The sequence below is a fragment of the Ranitomeya variabilis genome, chromosome 3, assembly GCF_051348905.1.
Source record: "Ranitomeya variabilis isolate aRanVar5 chromosome 3, aRanVar5.hap1, whole genome shotgun sequence".
Classification (NCBI taxonomy): domain Eukaryota; kingdom Metazoa; phylum Chordata; class Amphibia; order Anura; family Dendrobatidae; genus Ranitomeya; species Ranitomeya variabilis.
The window spans coordinates 32,704,760-32,725,556 of NC_135234.1; the positions used below are offsets into that span (position 1 = coordinate 32,704,760).

Genomic DNA, 20,797 nt, shown 5'->3' on the forward strand with positions numbered 1-20,797 from the left:
TAGCATATAAATGAATTTGAACTTGTTTTCTTATTTTTGTATCTATCATTTAAGACTCCTGAATTTCTTACGTGTCCTATTATTGTAGTGCTGAGGAAGAGATCCTTACAAAATAAAGTCTCTGGGGTTGAAAGCTAAGGGATGTGAGCAAATATCTTCCCTACTAATTCTTAAAGATTTGCTACAGATCTGCAATCTGGCACATAGGTTCTCGCATCCCTAGCAACTGTTTCTTCTCCTTCCCAGACATTCCGTAGAGATACAGAAAGGTAAAGATCATGGCGTCTTCTGTGACACGCCTAAATTTGACATACACATTAGTTTTGATACCAATTAAACAAAGAACAATGGTGCTCCTCTAAATTACAATAATATGGCGAAACATATACATAGTCAGGTGCTCGCCTGTATGAGTTGTGCTAGGGTTTAGGCACAAAGGTAATGAAGCATGTTATAGATCCTTTTCTGCCTGCACCTCGTCGTCATGGTCCAAGAAGCGCCCCGTCTGTAAGATAAAATCAAAGTGCCAGCCATTTACCTTGGTAAAGAAGTCCACTTTTGAAACGCGTTGTCTTATGGCCGGTTATCCATGAAATATTTTTGTTTTTATACACGTTCAAAACGTATCCATCTTCCACCGTCCTTGACACCCAGCTACTTTATTTTGCCCCTTTGCCCATACACATTAGTTAGCTTTTCTGCCCCTTAGCTCTTGTATTGGGTATGTCGAAGTCCAACATGCCACATCTTACATTTTTCCAATGTCTTCCATTGAACAACTGTTGAGTTGCCCCTAAACATTAGATCTTTGGCTGGTCCTTCCAAATCTTTGGGTCCTGACACTTTCATCTATGTATGTCCACAAGGGTGAAGCTTTTAAGAATCCGCAGTGTTGTTTGATATCAGCAAATAATGTTTTTGTGGCTTTCTCTAGGCTTCTGATGTTGGGAGAAAAAAGGATTAGTCATGCTGGAATTAACATGTCCAGTTCTTTATTGGAGTCTGACAGTGGCTTGTTGCCTCCTTCTACTGAAACAAACATGGACCCTCGGCAGTCGATATTATGAGTGGAGTCAGATGAAATATCAGTTTGACTAACGAGTTTGGCCACCATTAGCTGTCACCATGCATGGAGATCTGTTATGAAGGAAACAAGGTTTCCCTAGGTTAAGTGTTCCCTTACAAACAAAACAATGGGCTGAGGCATCAAAGTGTTAATGCCAGAAAAGTGATCTTCAAAACACTAGTCTTAATTGTCAGGCTAATATCTTTAAAGGATTTAGTAGTCAATACGGACAATTTTGACCCTGCAGAGCTATAATTTTGTGAGTTAAGGTATGAACCCCCTTGTAACCACCTTTGTATGGCTCACCTATTGACAATGTTGATGGGTCTACATTCAAAATAATCTTTTGATAGGTTATAGGAAGCACACAGTGTGTGGATGGCCCCCACCACTAATAGCCTCTACCAGCAGGAAATGGGAGCAAACAGAACTGGGGTTGTCAAGATAGACATAAAGTATGTCTAGATCGGGATGGCAAAAATAATGAGTCTGTTGCAAGAATCAAGGCAACTCCCTCAGTCCACTTTTTGCTTATTGACAGGACCTCACATTCCTTATGACATAGAGACCTTTACGATAAGGTAGAAAAAGGCATTCGGCCGCCACAGTCTAGACCAGGAACTGAACTGCCCCATATGAAACTATGATGACAGCCCACAGAACGTCCTATCATCGTAAGGGAATATTACAAAAACAAGGGGCGAGGGCTGGAACTCCAAGTACCGGGTGCCTGGTATGGTGCCAACAACTCTCTGTTTTGGTCAACGTATTGTCATATGGAGCTAGTGCAATTATAAGAATATATCGAGGTGGTCCCTGATTTCCCCATCACACTGAATCTTTGAAGTTGGTTGAATAATACAACCCCTGGCCATTTGAAATGACTTTAGTTTTGTGCCATGTCTGTGATCTGCTTTTTTTCTGCAAAATTAAACAACTGAATGCACATCCTCCAAGGCCGGGGATTCCATAATTTTTGCCAGGGGTTGTATTTGTTCATGATTGGCCCAAAATACAGTACAGACAATCTTGGCCAATATTGGATTTTTTTTGAGTCAATAGCGTAGCCAGTGTTTGATATTGAGCGAAAAAATCAAACATGTCTGACCATTGAGAACAATAACGAAAGTTAGTAGGTCGGCTGCTGGAGCAGCCAGCGATAGTTCATTGTGGTAAAAATCAGCCATTTCAGATTATTTTAATCTAATGTCTCGATGGCAAAACTTGGCACCATAATGAGGGCCAAGTCTGCTCTTTTGAATCTATGTATGCCGCTGTTAATTGGACGCCATCCTCGGTGATTTATCCCATATCAGCTGGTTCGGGTAAAACCTGGTGAATTACATATTTCGTACACAGACATGGGATTACTTACAGCTGGATCACAACCCTCCCCTATATACATAGTAGTCAACCTCACGTGCCATGAGCAGCTCCACATTTCAACATTTCTATAAGTGACTTAATGAGGTTTACGGTTCCGTCATTTTGGAATCTGGATATAATCAGTAGCGGGTGCTGGGCTACAATACCTCGTATTGCCCTTCTTGCTATGGAAGACGCCTGTTGCCTCAGCTCCTGTAAGGAGACCCGTGCCCATGTCATATAATCTGCAGTATAAATAAACCTAGTAGCTGCAGATACAGCCATCCTGCAGGAGCGTACAATGTAATTCATTACCTACAGGATCAGAAAGGCTCTTTTCTGTATTGCTGGATTTGTTTTATTTTATTTGGCCCCCCAGGGTTACCAAAATATACAGTATATGTCCCCCACCTCCGGAGCTTATTATGTGGCATCTGGTACAAAAGGGGATTTGATTTTTGATTATTTTTTTTTAAGTTACGGAAGCAAAAGTAAGTCTTACTTCTGTAGTACAGCCAGGATTATAGTCCACACCGGCATTTTAAATATATTTAGAAAACTTTTCCAAATTATTATCTTATTTTTTAAATTATCAAATGCAAAGTTAAAATCACCCGTTAAGAGTATGTCCTTGAGTCCGCCACTTCTGTAAAGGTCTCTAATTCTAAGCAGCCAGTAATCGTTTCTGGTGAAATCGGTACAGCTGCCCTTACCCATCTTTTCATGAGTTTCTGATTTTCCCAAATTTTTGGATTGCAAAACGGGACTGTAGATATCCCAATGTAGAAGTTTGTTTTGGAAGATAAGGTGACAATCCCTATTAGAACGATAACTGATGTCGCATAGGTTGTTATCAGAAAAAGCTAACTGAGAAAAGCAGAATTTTACAGAGGTGAAGACTCAAGGGAATTTACAGATGATAGCGACACCTTATGGCACTGTATGTGGTCAAGACATCTCATGATATGTATGTGGTCAATGCAACTCATTGTATACGATATGTATGTGGTCAAGGCAACTCATTGTATGATCGCTTACACTATGTACCTATAATTGCCAACTCTCAGGGCAAAAGTGGAGACCTCCTAGACCCTCTGAAGAGTTGAAAAATCACCATGATGTGTGCCAAGTCCCAAAGGTTTCTTTTTATGGCTCTTGGAATACTTATGAAGGGTACGTGGAAAAGCCATGGATAAAGTGTTGACGAGTCATGAAGTAGGTGTGGAAGTATCATGAAGGGGGTATGGAAGAGTCATGGACGGGGCATGGAAGAGTCATGAATGGGGCATTGAAAAGTCTTGGGGGAGGTGTGGAAAAGTTATAGTGAAAGTGTGGAATACTCATGAAGGGGGCATGCAAAGGTCACCGAGAGAGTATGGAAGAGTCATGGATGGAATGTGGAAGAATCATAGAGGAGTGTGGAATAGTCATTGAGGAAGTATTTAAGAATTATGGAGGGTTTATCAAAGAGTCATAGAGGAGTATGGAAGAGTCATGGAGGGCTTTTGGAAGAGTCATGGAGGAGTGTGGAAGAGTTATGGAGGACTTATGGAAGAGTCGTGGAGGGCTAATGGAAGAATCATGGTGTGGTTCTTTAAAAGTCATAGAGGAGTATGGAAGAGTCATGGAGGCCTTTTGGAAGAATCATGGAGGGGCTATGTAAGAGTCATAGAGAAGTGTGGAAGTATGAAAGAATCATAGAAAGGGTATGGAAGAATTAAGGAGAGGATATAAAAAAGTAATCAAGGAAGTGTGAAATAGTCATGAGTAGATCAATCAAAAATAATGGAGGGGGAGTTAAGGAGTCATGGAAGAGGTGTGGAAGAGACATGAAGGGGGTGTAGATGAGACATCCAGGAGGCAAGGAATAGGCTTATAGTAGGTGTGTCCTGAAAAATGTGGTGTAGCTATGGTGAAAATAAATTTTACCTTTACACTTACCTGCTGGAAAAGCGTACCTCAGAGTCAGCAAATATGTAATACCATTAGCAAGATTCCATTTGGGTATTATGCAATCCCTGGAAAAAGGAACCTATTCCACTTTTGCCTACATGGAATGGGAGGTGAAAATTAGTTAGTAAATTCGTAGTTTAAGATCTATCATGGTGTCAAATAGCTCTTTAAAGGGTAATAATTAGTGATGAGCGAATATACTCGTTACTCGAGATTTCTCGAGCACGCTCGGGTGACCTCCGAGTACTTTTTAGTGCTCGGAGATTTAGTTCATCACTAGTACTAATTTTTATATATACTATGCTGCACCATTCTCCAAGTGTGCAACTGAATTGCACCCTCTGCTATTTAGCAGAGGGCTTTGCGTGGTGTTCAAAGACAGTGGTCAAGATTCAACTACAAATTCGGCACACTTTATATAAATATGACTATCAATGACTAGATATGAGTACATTGGAATGGAAGTCTATGAGTCAATATATAATGTACTTTCAAATATGATCTAAGACCCTTTTACATGGGAATTACTTGTCTGAATGAGCATTGGTTAGAACGCGATCATTGTGATCACTCCTGTTTAGGGATGAGCTATCCAGAATGGTAAAGTTCGAGGTTCGGACAGGACGGTGCTGAACTCAGAAGTCCATATTACTGCTCGGAGTTCGGATGCTCAATAATGCTTGTTGAAAGGCTGCAGCGCAGCCAATTAACAAGCTTTTAAGCTGTGGGCACTTCCAGAGCCATCACAGCCATGCCAAGTATTGGTATGGCTATGGTTGGCCGGCCCCATCCATGAACCGACCTGTATAACTGCCAGATTACGGGTGGCGACGCTGCTCAAGTGAGGGACACTGTACAATAAATAATTAAATAATTTAAAGAAAACTAAGTGGTATCGCCCATATTTTTAATAACCAGCCAAAGGAAAGCAGACAGCTGTGAGCTGGTCTTATCATGCTGGGAAGGGGCCAATATTCATGGACCTTCCCAGCCTACTAATATCAGTTCCCAACTGCCTGTTTTGCCTTTCCTGGTTATTAAAAATGGTGGAGGCCCTAAATAAATGACATAGGGTCCACCCTATTTTTAATAACAAGCTCAGGCAAAGCAGACAACTGGGGGCTGATATTAATAGGCTGGGAAGGTCCATGGATATTGGCTCCTTCACAGCATAATAAGACCAGCCCTCAACTGCCCCAGAAATGGCTCATCCATTAGCTGTGCCAATGTCAGCTGGCATCAAGCCCAGGGGTTAGTAATGCCGAATCCTGCATCAAATGCAGGAACGCGATCGCTGACATATCAATACGTTATCGGTTGTGAAGGGGTTAATAGTCTAGGAAGGTCCATGGATATTGGCCCCTTCCCAGCATAATAAGACCAGCCCCCAGCTGTCTGCTTTCCCTTGGCTGTGTGAAAATAAGGGGGATGCCACATCATTTTTTTCAGTTATTTATTAACAAGTAAAGTAAAATACACACACAAGGCACTGCTCTACTCCTCTACTTGAACCTCAGCCTCCTGGTTCAAGATTTTTTTTTTATTATATCTCATTTTAAGTAATTTCCCTATCCACATTTGTTTGCAGGGAAATTGTTCTGCTCTTACCCCCATTTTGCTTCCTTTTTCAGCCCCACAGCCCTTACTATGACCATTTTACAGGACCAAAGATCGGGTCCCCATTAACTTATACGTGGTTCAGGTCCGGGGTCAAGTTTTGGTACCCGAACCAAACTTTGAAATAAAGTTTGGGCAAACTCAACAATTCCGAACTTCCACGGGTCCATCTCTATTCCTGTTCATTGGCTGTGTAAACATCGATCGGCCAACGAACGAGCAAAAAGTTTCCATCATCATTGTTGGCAGTACATTGATTACATTTTGCCAATAATATGTGAACTGTATGAGGACCGTATAATTGTATTAATTGTTATTTTTCCCTTCCGTGTGCATTGATTGATTTTAAAGGCTTTTAAACAAGTGCCGATCAACTTGGAAATATCAGTGAACATTGCTTATTGGGGCAAAAATCTGCTCCTGTAAACCTGCCTCCGCATTAATATATTGCAGCTATACCTACCCAGGTCAGGAGGGGGCGCCATAGTGTTATAGTTCTAAATCTGGCCACCATCGCCCCCTAGTGAACACAACTAGAGAATAGCCAAAGAGCCGCACTATGTTGTCCTGTATCCCATTCGATACTCTGTACTCCGATGAGAACAGTGAGAACTTCATCGGCTGAAAAAACTCAAACGCTGGTATTTATGGCACCTCTTTTGCAATTGCATAATGTGAAAAGAACCTAGTAAATCGAAAAAGGTGCTGGAATTCGAGTGTGAAGTTCACACTGTGATGGAATCTACGGAGTAACGAAGTGGACACTTGACCATGGAAGTGTTGATCATCTTGCTAATCTCAACGCAACCTACAGAAGTCATTACTGATCAATGGATACTATTTTTCTTCCCCTGATCGTCTCCATATTTCCCCTTCGCTTCTCCCGACAGTCTTACTTTAACAAGGAAATGAGCGATTTCATCTCCTTCCATCCCTCGCACTAATTAGATAAATATTAAAGCGTTCTGACGGTTTTATGTCCGTGCCGGCTTCATATAAAACACTTTTCAGCACTTATTAGAACCATGTTCCCCCCGTTAGGAGTACAAATATGAATTCCCTTCTTGCCATCTGACGGAAGTGTAGTGTGTGTGGGAGCGCAGCACTGAATGGCGGGGGGTTCATATGCCACTTAAGGTTTGGATAATAAAACTAAGCTGGAGACTAATATTTTGGCTTGAAGTCATCGCTCTCTGAAAACAATTACTGCTCAAAGCCAGACCTACAGAGGAGAGCGCCGGGGAAGTTGGCCTGTACTAACAAGCTTTTCACATCTATTGACTTAGCATTAACGTCGCTTGTGTTGGATTCGGGTGGGGGGACAATTGGGGAAGGGCGGCGTAACGGGTCCAGCCTGATGAGTATACATTCTCTTACTCCATTGCCCGTATTGTCCCCACTGACGGTAAAACAAAAGGGTTGTGTTCCTCAAAGACACATTGAAATAGTTACTGCATTATTTGTAAATGCCAAAAATAATAGCAATATACAAAACTAAAATAATTCATCCCGACACTGGGGTATCTAGAAATGTCAATAAAATGTCAAAATAAGCCCTAAAGAGCATGCCGAGGTGGAAATTAAAGTGGTGGGTTTTGAGGAGTAAGAAAATACGTGACGATCCTTGAGTCTTTAGGTCACAAATATGACATGGGTGGGGACGTGACATCCGGCAGCTCCACATATCAAGGAAGGGTTAAATAATAAATATGTAGCGCTACCATTTTTAGGAGAAGGATACAAAACCTGCAAGGAACAAAGTGAGCAAAAACCCTGCTGTAACTGAATAAGTAAAAAGCAAAAGCGCATTTAAATAACTCATGGTTCTTAGTAAATCCCACCCACCGTCGACAAGGTGCACCTGATCAGGACGGTCCTATGCTGTCAAAATATTAACCCCTTCCCGACATGTGACGGTATAGTACGTCACATGTCGGGACCCCCGCTTTGATGTGCGCTCCGGCGGTGAGCGCACATCAAAGTCGCGACATGTCAGCTGTTTTTTACAGCTGACATGTGCGCGCAATAGCGGCAGGTGAAATCGCGATCACCCGCCGCTATTAACTAGTTAAATGCCGCTGTCAAACGCAGACAGCGGCATTTAACTACCGCATCCGGCCGTGCGGCCGGATATGAGCGCATCGCCGACCCCCGTCACATGATCGGGGGTCGGCGATGCTTGTATATTGTAACCATAGAGGTCCTGGAGACCTCTATGGTTACTGATCGCCGGTGGCTGTGAGCGCCACCCTGTGGTCGGCGCTCACAGCACACCTGCATTTTAGCTACATAACAGCGATCTGATGATCGCTGTTATGTAGCAGAGCCGATCGGGCTGTGCCTGCTTCTAGCCTCCCATGGAGGCTATAGAAGCATGGTAAAAGTAAAAAAAAAAAGTAAAAAAAAATGTGAAAAAAATAAAAAAAATATAAAAGTTTAAATCACCCCCCTTTCACCCCAATCAAAATAAATCAATAAAAAAAAACCCCAACCTACACATATTAGGTATCGCCGCGTTCAGAATCGCCCGATCTATCAATAAAAAAAAAGCATTAACCTGATCGCTAAACGGCGTAATGAGAAAAAAAATCAAAACGCCAGATTTACGTTTTTTTTGTCGCCACGACATTGCATTAAAATGCAATAACGGGCAATCAAAAGAACGTATCTGCACCAAAATGCTATCATTAAAAATGCCAGCTCGGCACGCAAAAAATAAGCCCTCACCTGACCCCAGATCACGAAAAATGGAGACGCTACGAGTATCGGAAAATGGCGCAATTTTGTTTTGTTTTGTTTTTTGCAAAGTTTGGAATTTTTTTTCACCACTTAGGTGAAAAATAACCTAGTCATGTTAGGTGTCTATGAACTCGTACTGACCTGGAGAATCATAATGGCAGGTCAGTTTTAGCATTTAGTGAACCTAGCAAAATAGGCAAGCAAAAAACAAGTGTGGGATTGCACTTTTTTTGCAATTTCACTGCACTTGGAATTTTTTTCCCGTTTTCTAGTACACGACATGGTAAAACCAATGATGTCGTTCAAAAGTACAACTCGTCCCGCAAAAAATAAGCCCTCACATGGCCAAATTGACGGAAAAATAAAAAAGTTATGGCTCTGGGAAGGAGGGGAGCGAAAAACGAAAACGGAAAAACGGAAAAAGCTCCGGGGGTGAAGGGGTTAAAAACCTTACCATGTGTCAGAGTTGACCTCAGTGTGTGAATAAGGGCAGACAAAAGGACCGGGACCCGACCTGTGGACACCAGTCTGGGGAAGCCTTTACGTGTAATTTCCAGCTCAGGAGAGGGAGGCCACACCCCGGCTTGCACAGAGTGCAAAATTATAAAGAAAAAACAAAAAAATTGAGTTTTAGGAGAAGAACAGTCTCAATGCCGGGGCTGATTAACCCCAATTTTGTAACGTAATTAACCAATTATGTAAAGGGTCGTCTATCTACTCATCTAAATCGCCCTCTGTTCACAATGAAGGTTTTCTCCTTCCCTGGAACAGAGACAACAACAGAATGAACCTTACCATAAGTAAATGGGATCTGTACAGAACAGGAGTCAAAACAGGAGTGTAAACAGAGTCTAAAATAACCGTGTACATGTCAGCTGCTGCTTACCATCGGGGGTCCTCCTATATCACCACGAAACGGGGATCTCTCCTATACAGGCAAGACCTCCCGAACCTGGGAGCTGTCAAGTAACTTTTACAATTTATGTCATACAAAAAAGAAGCAGCAGAACCTTATAATACACCTCAGCTGCTGCAGAACCTCATAATACACCTCAGCTGCTGCAGAACCTCATAATGCAGGTCAGCTGCTGCAGAACCTCATAATGCACCTCAGCTGCTGCAGAACCTCATAATAGAGGTCAGCTACTGCAGAACCTCATAATAGACCTCAGCTGCTGCAGAACCTCATAATACAGGTCAGCTGCTGCAGAACCTCATAATACAGGTCAGCTGCTGCAGAACCTCATAATACAAGTCAGCTGCTGCAGAACCTCATAATGCACCTCAGCTGCTGCAGAACCTCACAATAGAGGTCAGCTACTGCAGAACCTCATAATAGACCTCAGCTGCTGCAGAACCTCATAATAGAGGTCAGCTGCTGCAGAACCTCATAATGCACCTCAGCTGCTGCAGAACCTCATAATACACCTCAGCTGCTGCAGAACCTCATAATACAGGTCAGCTGCTGCAGAACCTCATAATGCACCTCGGCTGCTGCAGAACCACATAATACAGGTCAGCTGCTCTCGGATATAATATATCAGGATCCTAAACTTCGATTATTTTATAGAACGATGCAGCACATCATGAATTACGCTGCGGGCCAGCACTGCTGGGGTTAATAAACCATGACACAAAGGTCATATCGGGATTTCTCTGCCAGCCGTGTGCGCGGTCTCACGTGTGTCTCATTCATCTGATGGCGCACCCCCCCCCCCCCCCTGCCGCCGCTGATTTGTGGTCATTGGTTTTCACTTGTGTAATAGACAAGTGGTTTGTGTCCATTTAAAGAAACAGTACACAATTATTGGGTGACCAGAGCAGTGCTGCTCACCATGTGCCCCTTTATAGATTTTCATTGGGGCATCTTTCTAACATCCCATAAAATTCTGGAAGTTCGGTTTTTATTGATACAGACCTGCAATTATATAGGTTGTTAAAGGGGAAGTCCACCTGAAAGGAGTTGTTTGTACAGTATAAAATAATATGGCAGATATTTTTCAGAAGTGATGTTAATCTAAAGGGGCAGCGCTACAACACCGCGCATGACCTGTGTACAGGTGTGAAGCTTTTTTTTTTTAAAAAAAAAAACCTGATAGAATCCCTGTTTTCAGATCTAGCAGAGCTCAAATGCTGAGCTGTGTATAACCCCGCCGACACCACTGATTGGCCACTTTCTGTCAACATGCCAGTGTACACAGAAAGCAGCCAATCACTGTTGGGGGCGTGGTTGGACCAGGAGGCACCAGACACTTAGCTCTGCAGTGATAATCTCCTGCTGATAAAACATTTGATCTTATTTAAGCAGAAAAAAAACAGTCTAGTAAGTGACACATCGCTGGAATCAGGGTTTCTACCCCTACCTCCTACTGCTCTAAGATTACCTGGCAAAAACCTGCTGACAGTTTCCCTTTACATATATTTTTGCATGACCATAAATGTAAATTCATGCAGCTTTAAAGAGATAATCGGCATTATTCGGCTGTGATCTAACACTTTTCTGCAATTTATCCCTATAATACTCTGGCTTAATGCGCTAAAATCTCTTAAACTCCCCTCTGAACATGCGTATATCAGGTGAATGGGCAAGTTGGTTCAGAAGGAGTTAAAATCAAATGTTTTATATGTTTTCTGAATAAGTATATGCGATATAGATACGACCAATACAATATTTATTCATCTCACTTATAAAGTGTGAATCCCGTCAATGTCATTTACTTTTATACATATTTTAGAATTTTTTTTTTTCATTCTTGCTTTATCTAATTTATTCTAGAACTCCGCAATTTTTTCTTTTGTAATTTGTAATCATAAATTTTCATATTTTCATTTTATTTTTAATTAAATCCTGTTTTTAAGATTTAGGGAAACGTAATAAATTGGGAAGAAACTATCAGTTTTCTAAAAAGATCAAAATATATAAAAGCAGCATAAAATGAAAAGAATTCGTTATAATACGTTTTTGATATGCAAAAAAATAATATTTAAAAATTCCTTATTCAATTTTCCATTTAAAAAAAAAAAAAAAATTAAAAAGTTCCTTACGATTACATTTTCCATTTATGTTTTCGTAGGGAAAAGGGAAAAATTTGTATCATTTTGATTGGAAGCAGGTTTATAGATATTAAAACCATAGATCTGAAATGCAAGAAATGTACAGTAGTCTCTTTTTATTAGCTCATTGCAGATGACAATGTTAAAATAATGTATAGCTATGATTATTAAAATATTTTAAAAATGCAAAAGACTTGGAAAAAAAATGCAAAAAAATAGAAAAAAAATCTTATAAAAGTGAAGAAAAAGAAAAAAAATCCAAAAATATCTTTAAAAAAGTAAAGAAAACATGCTTAAAAACATAAGAAGCCTTGTATACTTCTTTGTTTTTAAAACAATATATTTTCAACATATCTTATCATTACATGATAGATAAATATAGATATACATGTATAGATATTGTATATAGAAGGATAAAAATATTAAATATGTTTACAATTTTTACTTGTTATTATGGGAAAATATAAAACAGACCTTACTATTTGCATAAATTTTTTTTAAAAAAAATAATGAAATTATGACAAGTAAAAATCTGGATTTTCTTAGACAATAAATGTTTCGAAAGAAATCAGAAAATTAGGACTTTTATGTGTTTTCTTGTTATTATTTTACTAATATTAAGTTACTTTTATTTTTTCCTTGCTTAGAAAACATTGAATATTTTTGTCATAATTTGGAACCTTTTTATGGATTTTTATAACCAAGTTAAATAGTAAAATTTGCACTAAAATAATAGCAATTTCCTAACATTATATTTATGAAATAATAGTAAACAATCAGAAAGAAATAATAGGAAAAACCAATAAAACAGTGTATAAGTAATCATTCCCCTGAATGAGAGGAGAATAAACAGGAATATTTCATACAATAAAGTTGTTATATTACATTTATTCTATTTGCTTTTTTCTTTTGACAATCCGTATATAAAACTAGAAAATAACAGCACATTATTATATACTGAAGTAACATTGTCTAATTCTAATCTTAGTGTATTATGTTCAAGGCTAGAAATAAGGAATTAAATGCTCACAGATTACAGGATAATTCTTTGAAAAAAAATTGCTTAAATTATTAAATGGGAAAAAAGTAACATTTTATTATGTTTGTAGTGCAGAAATATAGCAATTAGCCAGGAATAAAAGCAGTGTTCTATTAGGATTTTTTATTTCAAGAAACTGAAACTGTTTTTGATGCTAGATAGATAGATAGATAGATAGATAGATAGATAGATAGATAGATAGATAGATAGATAGATAGATAATAGAGAGATAATAGATAGATGATAGATAGATAGATAGATAGACAGATAGATAGATAGATAGATAGATGATAGATAGAAAGATGGATAGATAGATAGATAGATAGATAATAGAGAGATAATAGATAGATGATAGATAGATAGATAGATAGATAGATAGATAGATAGATAGATAGATAGATGATAGATAGAAAGATGGATAGATAGATAGATGATAGATAGATAGATAGATAGATAGATAGATAGATAGATAGATAGATAGATAGAGACAATGGATAGATAGATAACAGATAGATGATAGAGATAATAGATAGATGATAGATAGATAGATAGATAGATAATAGATAGAAAGATAGATGATAGATAATAGATAATAGATAGATGATAGATAATTGATAGATGATAGATAGATAATAGATAGATGATAGATAATAGATAGATAATAGATAGATGATAGATAATAGATAGATAATAGATAGATAGATAGATAGATAGATAGATAGATAGATAGATAGATAGATAGGAGAGATAATAGATAATGGATAGATAATAGATAGATAGATGATAGATAATAGATAGATAATAGATAGAATATGTTTTTCAACCGAATAATAGCATTGGGGTTAATTGAAATTAACCCAGTCATTTTCACAGGGCCTGAAATGGTTTAATTGGGGTCTAGAGTGGGCTCTGCAGTCAGCCCCCCACACAGATGGCTCTTTTGTGTAAGGGATGAGTTTATTTTTACTACTGTGTCCATACAAATTGATTTATACACTGGCTGTTGTTCCTGGAGGGATGATCTCTTCTAATGTGACAATTGGAGGTCGTTATTTGGAAACATCTCATTAACTAGTGTTAGAAGTTAGCGCTCCCTGTGTATTATGGCTGTGAGGCGCTGCACAGTGGCGGCTCTGCGCTGTCATTGGGAAGCAGGTCTGTTGGTGCCCTCTAGTGGTAATGACTGGTTATGACACATTTGGCATCACTTTGGTGGACGAGGGGGGGTTGGCTCCTTCTCTCCCCTCTTTTGCATATCACTCTTCTCCTGTCAGTGATAATCAATTGCATGGATTATTGGTAGGATTTAATATATTTTCCTATATAGTACTCATTCACTATTGCTCTGTTCTTGTGACGTATCTAAATCTAATGAGCTAATTAGGAAGGTCCTTCAATTATAGGAAGCAAAAATTGTGTAAAAGTTGATCGATTTTCCATTCCGAAAGCTGAGGATAACGTCCATGGATTCTATAATATTATTTTCTCCCAACATTCCAAAAATCACAGTAACCAATACTATATGAAGGAAGGCGAGTCTCCCATTCAGGACCCCCATATTTCTCTTTGGGGGACCCAACATACCCGAATATTGCATGTAAACCTATTAATCCTACATTTCACCTCTGGGGGCGCTGTACATAAATGGAACACTTGCTTCCTGGTCCCTCCCAGTGATCGCTAAGGTTTAAGTAGTGGTACAGGCTGTACTCAGTTCATATTGGGGGAGTCCTTTAATTTTAAAGGGATGGTGAAGCCATGATCCCCTTTAAGGGCTCCATTAAAGAAAGCCATAAGAACTGGATAAAAGACTGATGCCTTATTGTGAGTCCTCCATCTTTCCCACTAGACCACGTGTGAGTGTCGGATTGTGGTCAAAATTCCTTTCTTAACGTTTACGGGAAAAGGAGCGCATCGTGGGTTCCAGCGCCGGAGAAAACAATTTGCCCCCCCTCCCTCAACCCCCGATGGCTTTACATAGACTATGCTAGATATTTTGCAGCCCTCTAAGTGTTAATGCTTTAACCCTTTTTAGGTTATATGAACTGGAATTTACAGATAAACTGGTGCTGACTCACACTACGAGTACGAGACATGTAGCAAACAGCGCAGTCATAAGCCTTAGACATCGGTCGGCTGGACTTTACCATTGTAGCTCCATCATTGAACCAGGGCAAATATCCCTTTAACAGGGAATCTAAATACCTTGATTTACTTGCTGTCCTCCTCCCCCATCTGGTTCACATGAAAAAGCAGCCCCAATAACTGCACCTTATTATCTACTAGACTGTGGCCCGATTCTAACGCATCGGGTATTCTAGAATATGCATGTCCCCGTAGTATATGATTGGTCGAGGCAACCTTTATGACATCATCGTCGCCATGGCAACCATTATGACATCAACGTCGATACTGTGCCCGTCGCTGATTGTTAGAGGCCTGGCGGCCTCGACCAATCAGAGATGCGGGTTTTCCATTATGACATCATCGTTGCCATGCTGTGCCCGTCGCTGATTGGTCGAGGCCTGGCGGCCTCGACCAATCAGAGACGCGGGATTTCCAGGACAGACAGACAGACAGACAGACGGAAAAACCCTTAGACAATTATATATATAGATTATGAGGGTTGACCCCATTCCCAAAAGTAGTGTAGACCTCACCCGGGTATCCTTTCTCCCTACGTACAACACAACATCAGCGTCCAAGAGATCAAGAAAAAGGTCCGAAGCTCCGACAGTCCTTTCCTCCTTTTGCAATTTTGAAGGGGGCAGTAAACAGCTATGAAGCCACCACGCCTCTAACAGAAGTCATGAGATGCATCCTGAGATCGTTCTCATCTTCTGTCAGATTGTATCGGTCAACTTTTAGGCAAGGTCTTCCGGTAGGGGCAAGTCCTCTTCTCCAGTCCATGGTCCTCCATCCCCTTCCATTACTCTTCCACAATCTATCCATAGAAAAGTCTTCTGGAAAGTTTCAGAACGTGGAGATTGGACAGGTCTCCCAAGAGGTCTACTCTTTTTCTAGAAGTCTTCGAGATGTTCTGGGATAGTTGGCAAAGTTGGTCACAGACGTCCAACAAACGAGTCCTGACCGGCTGCGAGTCTCCTGACCTAAACTTAGCAGCATCATAAATGCCTATTAACCTATCTGGTTTGGTCCCTACTCGTATGTTGGACTTGTGACACCAGCCTTAGAGAAGGACTACCCATCCTATAATGCACATATTATCAGGAGGACCAAAAACGCGTCAGACATGACACCAGTATTACATAAGGTGTCTCAGATCCAATTACTCCTATGCGAGCACAACTGATCAGATTTACCATTAAGCATTTTTAGGAACAACCCCATTGGAAGACGTAAAGGCAGCCATATTGTTATTGTAACACAACTAAAAAATAGGTAAAAAGCACTCTCCGAGGCTTTGGCATTGACATTGACTAATCCAAAGGACTGATGATATGCTCCATGTGGGAGGAGGCCTAGCGATTGACGGGCTGGATGTAAGGTATGGAATCCGGCATGTAGGTAGAAGAAGGAATATCGGAAACAGAGGTTCTGAAAGCCTAATAAAATAAAAAAAAACTCATGGGTTCCCTTTGGATTTGGTGGAAGGAACTCCCAATAGTATATGGCTTGTTCTTCGGCCTGGCTTCCTTACCCACATGGGTTGTGATCTGTCTTGCTGTCACTTTGCAGGCCCTCAGGCCCCCCTGGTCATTATGTAGGAAACCCCCCTGAAGTGCTTGTTGGAAGTCAGTAAGGTTAAGTGCTGTGTACACTTGTACATTATTAGGAAGGATTATTTATATAAGGAATTTTCGGATGAAACAACAGTAAAAACTTGTTCTACCTCCTGAATGGAGAAGTAGATGTTACACAAATCCAGGAGTCATTTGGGGTCTCGGGTTTCATCCGTGACATCAAAATGTTTTTCTTTTCCATTTTTCCTCCATGCCTGTTCCACTACAATAACATACGTCCCACCAGAGTCTCCCCAGCTCACGATAATCGCTGCCTTATTATAGGGTGAAATAAGCCCCCCGAGTACAGACACTGAATTGTGTAACATTTAGCTGGGTCTTACTCCTGGGGGGCCCCATGGGCATCTCTGCTACCATAAGGGATCACTAGAACAAGCCACCACTTTATATTGTGTAGGGCTCTGACCTCTGGGACCTTCACCGATCCTGAGATCATTGTCTTTCCCTGCGCAGTGATGCCCAGGTCACCAACTATGCAGAGAACCGCAGCATCAAAGGAACGGGAACAGCTTCAGTTATCTGCACAACCAGGTGGCAGGGAGAGCTGCTGTGCAGGAGGAAGCAGCAAATCGGGTGTAGCACCGAATTAGGATCTCAGGATCGTGTGAGGCCTTCTTCAATGTATTGGGAGTATTTGGGTGTGTTTAGGCAGTGGCGTAAATAGAGTCCAACAGGACACCTTGCAAAATTTGGACCTGGACCCCCACATTCATGATGGTCAGATGTATGGGCCTTTGTAGCGTTCCAGATCCTATATAGACATGTGTAGAGAACACATGTCTATATAGGATCCCATGGGATAATGTCCCCATCTTGGCTCCTTCCAGTAGTAATTTCCCCCATCCTGGGCCCCATGCTATAACATTTTTTCCCATCCTGGGCCTCTTCCTGGGATACTGTCCCCCATTTTATTTGGTTCCTCATTGTGGTATAATGTCCCCCATTCTGATATATGCCCCCATCCTGGTATAATGTTCCCTCATTTTGGTATAATGTCCCTATCCTGGTATAATGTTCTCCTTCCTGCTATAATGCCTCCATCCTGGTATAATGTTCCCTCATTCTGGTATAATGTTCTCCTTCCTGCAATAATGTCCCCATCCTGCTATGATGTTCCTCTTCCTGCTATAATGTCCCCATCCTGGTATAATGTTCTCCTTCCTGCTATAATGCCCCCATCCTGGTATAATGTTCCCTCATTCTGGTATAATGTTCCCCTTCCTGCTATAATGCCCCCATCCTGGTATGTCCCCCATCCTGGTATAATGCCCCCCATTCTAGTATAATGCCCAAGATTCTGATATAATGTCCCCCATGCTGGTATAATGTCCCCCATCCTGGTATAATGTCCCCCATCCTGGTATAATGTCCCCCATGCTGGTATAATGTCTCCCATCCTGGTATGATGTCCCCCATCCTGGTATAATGTCCCCCATCCTGGTATAATGCCCCCCATTCTGGTATAATGCCCAAGATTCTGGTATAATGTCCCCCATGCTGGTATAATGTCTCCCATCCTGGTATAATGTCCCCCATCCAGGTATAATGTCCCCTATGCTGGTATAATGTCCCTCATCCCCCATCTTGGTTTAATGTTCCCCATTCTGGTATAATGCCTCGATCCTGGTATAATGTCCCCCATCCTGGTCTCCTTCCGTTCTTCTTCAACAGATTATAAAAAGAAACAAACGATTCTCCTCACCTTCCCCCACTCCTATGCGAATCGGTAACCTCTTGAGTAGCCGACACAGGAGCCAGCAGCTGACTTTGGTGTGCCGATACAAGCAGCGCAAGATGTCACTGCCATGCGCCATGCGTCATTGGCAAGTCGACATCAGCAGTCAGCCTTTGATTGGGCTGTGTTTTGCAGTGCATGGAGCCAGTGGGTCTGCGCTGTAATATATTTCACCTGAGTTATCTACTAAATTTAGAGATGTTACCAGTCATTGTACAGGAGGAGAAGGAGGTGAGCTGTGACATCACCTATTGTGAGTGGTGGATCCTGTGTTATCTACTGTATATAGAAGTGTTATCAGTCATTGTACAGGAGGAGGAGGAGGTGAGCTGTGACATCACCTATTGTGAGTGGTGGATCCTGTGTTATCTACTGTATATAGAAGTGTTATCAGTCATTGTACAGGAGGAGGAGGAGGTGAGCTGTGACATCACCTATTGTGAATGGTGGATCCTGTGTTATCTACTGTATATAGAGGTGTTATCAGTCATTGTACAGGAGGAGGGGAGCTGTGACATCACCTATTGTGAGTGGTGGATCCTGTGTTATCTACTGTATATAGAGGTGTTATCAGTCATTGTATAGGAGGATGAGGTGAGCTGTGACATCACCTATTGTGAATGGTGGGTCCTGTGTTATCTACTGTATATAGAGGTTATCAGTCATTGTACAGGAGGAGGAGGTGAGCTGTGACATCACCTATTGTGGATACTGTGCTATCTACTGTTTATAGAGGTGTTATCAGTCATTGTACAGGAGGAGGAGGTGAGCTGTGATATCACCTATTATAACTAGGGTATCCCGTGTTATCTACTGTATATAGAGATGTCACTGACATTGTAATACTGTCAGTAATTGTGATGAGACTGCTGAAGAGCCTTCAGTACACCACAGAGAATTTAAGTCTATTATTAGGCCTAGACTGGAGCTTGTAAGACTATTGTATATAAAACTAGTATATGTGTAATTTGTGATATGGAAAATGTAAACAAAATTATCAAAAATCTTTAAATAATGAATTCAACATTAAAATCCAGATGGGTGATTTTCTAATGAAACATTCCCTTTAAGCCCCAGAACATTAAGCCCCCAGTGCTTCCTTTTCTATGACTAAGGGGAAGGATTTCACAATTGTCGGAAGAAAATAACAAATATACAAATACGAGCAAACAAAGATTTCCTGCTCCAAATTTATCTCGGAGTGCTGAAGGTGGATGCGTCCTCACTGCATCTCTGTATGCACAGGAATTAATGTATAGAAATGTATAGTGACGAGTCCTGCAGCGGTGACATGACTGCGGGACAGGCAGACATGGCACGTGCCCGCAGGAGCCGGGTCTATGGGGCGCCGAAGAAATGCCCTTCAATCCCAAGAGCCTGCGTCCATAGTGCCACGATGTCCTGTCCACAGTGATGCCAGATCCTCTATCGGCCATTAAACACGTGGCCACATGAGGTTCTGTCACTATGGAGTGGAAAAAAACATCAATGGTGGAACAACTTAACCCCTTCCATGCTGGGAGACATATAAACCTGATTGTTAGCATAAACGCAATGAAACCAGTATGGTTTTTTTACCTGGTGAAATACAGAAAATCAGAAAAGATGAGCATGATAGGCATCAACTGTAGAACTACAAGTATCAGAATAGCATATAGCCCCCCAGGAAGCAGTAGTTGGCCATGGCTAGGATTTCTTTTGCTTGAGGTAGAAGTCCAGTTTCATGCCCTTGTCCTGTGGTAAATTATCCTGGGCATGTTGGTGCTGCCCCGGCGATCAGCAACCAGTGCCTGGTCCAACTACAAGTACCAGCATGCCCTATCGCTCCAGTTAGCATTGTAATGGCTTATGTAGGCAGGAATTCTTATCCTGAAGTGGGACTATAAATACCAGCATGCCCACAGCCTTGCTAGCAGTATAAATCAATGTTCACCCATATTAATGAGTGAGGAAAAATCTGCACCAGAAATGCAGCAAAAACGCATAAAAAAATACAACAAAACCGCGTATTTCCTGCCAAGAGATGCAGAAATGGTGCAGAAAGTATCGGCTACATACCCCTTGTCTGGCCTATACTCCCCTCCCGCGCCGGTGCTGTTCCCGCGGTGTCGGCACTCGCTCTCCCATGAGGTTGTCGTGACATGTGACATTGACGCCCAATCAGACCTGGCCTCACTGGCCCCGCCTCCTGAGCAGGAAGAGGAAGTCAGAGATCAGCTACGGCCCAGACTTCCTCTTCCTGTTCGATTTGTCCGAAGGCGGAGTCAGTGACAGCAGCTCTGATTGGTCGCCGGGGTCACGTGTCATAACAATCGCACTGGAGCCCGTGGGAATGGTGCCGGCACAGGAGGCGAGTATAGGCTTTATTATTTTATGGGGGCCAAGCATTCCAATCACGAAGCTGTTATTCTAGTAGTGGACAACCCCTTTAAGTATTCAGGGCAGACATTTCGCCACCCTTTCTG

General features: G+C 41.4%; 1 long non-coding RNA gene across 1 annotated transcript; it reads right to left on the reverse strand.

The window, feature by feature from the left end:
• Positions 1-297: 297 nt before the first annotated feature.
• Positions 298-15,134, reverse strand: LOC143817920 (uncharacterized). Its single transcript, XR_013224208.1, has 3 exons — positions 15,039-15,134; positions 4,373-4,478; positions 298-505 (listed from the first exon to the last, which is right to left on the reverse strand). It is a non-coding gene; the product is annotated as an uncharacterized LOC143817920 (long non-coding RNA).
• Between the last annotated feature and the right edge of the window lie 5,663 nt (positions 15,135-20,797).